This window comes from Pleurodeles waltl, chromosome 6 (assembly GCF_031143425.1).
Source record: "Pleurodeles waltl isolate 20211129_DDA chromosome 6, aPleWal1.hap1.20221129, whole genome shotgun sequence".
Taxonomy (NCBI): Eukaryota; Metazoa; Chordata; class Amphibia; order Caudata; family Salamandridae; genus Pleurodeles; species Pleurodeles waltl.
In genome coordinates, this window is record NC_090445.1 from 234,916,277 (window position 1) to 234,918,902 (window position 2,626).

At 57.3% G+C, this 2,626-nt stretch overlaps 1 long non-coding RNA gene across 1 annotated transcript; it reads left to right on the forward strand.

The window, feature by feature from the left end:
- Nucleotides 1–484: 484 nt before the first annotated feature.
- On the forward strand, nucleotides 485–1,931 carry LOC138301910 (uncharacterized). The gene is made up of 3 exons (XR_011205156.1): nucleotides 485–634; nucleotides 1,407–1,512; nucleotides 1,884–1,931. It is a non-coding gene; the product is annotated as an uncharacterized lncRNA (long non-coding RNA).
- Nucleotides 1,932–2,626: the final 695 nt, after the last annotated feature.

The following is a 2,626-nucleotide window of genomic DNA, read 5'->3' on the forward strand; positions in this document are numbered from 1 at the left end:
CTTGAACTGCCCATGCTCCATCTCTCCATAGGCCTCTGGACAATGCACCTGTGTGACTGTTACTCTGGACTCTGCCATGGACATTCCTTCACCATAGCCCCCACCCACTTGAAACCACCCATCCCATTTTGAGCACTTCAATAAACACCTATTTTGCACCAAAATATCTGGAGTCTGGCTGTGATTTCAATATATTGTAATTGACATGACAGTGCAAATATGTCCTTGTACATGGTGAAGTCAACAAACAGCTGCCACAAAGCTGTAGTCCATGGGGAAACGAAGCACAGGACTCGTAGTGGGGACCCCAGATCTGAAATAGGGAGGGAAAAGCCAAAACTCAGTCATCATACACTGGGGCAAATAGACAGGCAGCAGAGATGCAGGAGAGTAGTTAACATTTACTAAATTATCTTAGAAATGTTACCTGTGTCCTATTGGAAGTACTTTTCAATGATTCTGTCCCTGTTGTCTGTTTCAGCCCCGTCGTCTTCCTCCTCGTCACTCTCCTCAGGTTCCACCGCTGCCACAACACCACCGTCTCGACCATCCTCCTGCAGGAAAGGCACCTGGCGGCGCAAAGCCAGGTTGTGAAGCATGCAGCAGGCCACGATGATGTGACACACCTTCTTAGGTGAGTACATTAGGGATCCACCTGTCATATGCAGGCACCTAAACCTGGCCTTTAGGAGGCCAAAGGTGCGTTCGATCACCCTCCTAGTACGCCCATGGGCCTCATTGTACCGTTCCTCTGCCCTGGTCCGGGGATTCCTTACTGGGGTCAGTAGCCACGACAGGTTGGGGTACCCAGAGTCCCCCACTAGCCATACACGGTGTCTCTGTAGCTGTTCCATCACGTAAGGGATGCTGCTATTCCTGAGGATGTAGGCGTCATGCACTGACCCTGGGAATTTGGCATTTACATGCGAGATGTACTGGTCAGCCAAACACACCACCTGGATGTTCATTGAATGGTAATTTTTTCTGTTCCTGTACACCTGCTCCCTGTCTCTTGGGGGAACCAAAGCCACATGGGTCCCATCAATGGCACCAATTACGTTGGGAATATGTCCAAGGGCGTAGAAATCACCCTTCACTGTAGCCAATTCGCCCACCTCAGGGAAAATGATGTAGCTCCTCACGGATTTCATCAGGGCAGACAACACTCTGGATAACACCTTCGAAAACATGGGCTGAGACATCCCAGAAGCAATTCCCACGGTTGTCTGAAATGACCCACTTGCCAAGAAATGGAGTACTGACATGACCTGCACCAGAGGGGGAATCCCTGTGGGTTGGCGGATGGGGGACATCAGGTCGGGCTCCAGCTGGGCACACAGTTCATAGATAGTGGCACGGTTAAGACGGTAGGTCAGGATAATGTGGCGTTCTTCCATTGTCGATAGGTCCACCAGCGGTCGGTACACGGGAGGATTCATCCGTCTCCTCGCCCAACCCAGCGGACGGTGCCTAGGAAGGACAACATGGAGCACACAGTCAAGCAACCCACAGGTACGTACTCACAGCTAGCACAGTAAACGATTCTCTATGCAGTGAATGGCGTGTCTGAGTGGCTATGCAAGGCCTAGGCCTGTGTGACGCAGTTGAAATTGAGCCATGTGGGCCCTGGAAATGGCGGCTGCCTGACCTGTGAAGTGTGACAATGGGATGTGAGGTCAATGCGCTGGCGTGGCACACCGCGGCGGGCGGCGGGCCAAGACCGCGGCGCCAAGCCGCATTGGTTAACATTGAAGCCTATGGGTTTCAGGAGCCAATGGCGAAGGGCGCCGGCGGTGGCGGGACGCACCGCCGCGGTACGCACCGCCGCGGACGTGACCGCCATTTTCTATCTACTTATCCACTTGCGACTTGAACTTTCACAGGAGAGGACCTATACTGCAAGTGTTGCTGTGACCTCGGTCTGGAAGGGACAATGGCTGCTACGCCTGGGGAAAGGGCCCCTGCCTTCACTGGAGAGGAGTTGGAGAAACTTGTGGATGGGGTCCTCCCCCAGTATGCGCTACTCTACGGTCCTCCAGACCAACAAGTGAGTTTAATTCAATCTGGATTTGGGGCCACGGGCTGGCTTGGGGGCATGGCGGGGGGCCTGGCGGGGATGGGGGGCATGTTGGGCCTGGCGGGGGGCATGGCGGGGGGCCTGGCGGGGATGGGGGGCATGTTGGGTCTGGCGGGGGGCCTGGCGGGGATGGGGGGCATGTTGGGCCTGGCGGGGGGCCTGGCGGGGATGGGGGGCATGTTGGGCCTGGCGGGGGGCCTGGCGGGGATGGGGGGCATGTTGGGTCTGGCGGGGGGCATGGCGGGGGGCCTGGCGGGGATGGGGGGCATGTTGGGTCTGGCGGGGGGCATGGCGGGGGGCCTGGCGGGGATGGGGGGCATGTTGGGCCTGGCGGGGGTCCTGGCGGGGGGCCTGGCGGGGATGGGGGGCATGTTGGGCCTGGCGGGGGGCATGGCGGGGGGCCTGGCGGGGATGGGGGGCGTTGGGCCACTGGAAAGGAAAATGCTGACAAACTTGAACGTGGTATTTCTCCCTCCCTGTACGTGTCACATAGGTCCGCGCCCATGAGAAGATCGGGATTTGGCGTGCCATCGCCAAGGAAGTCCGGAC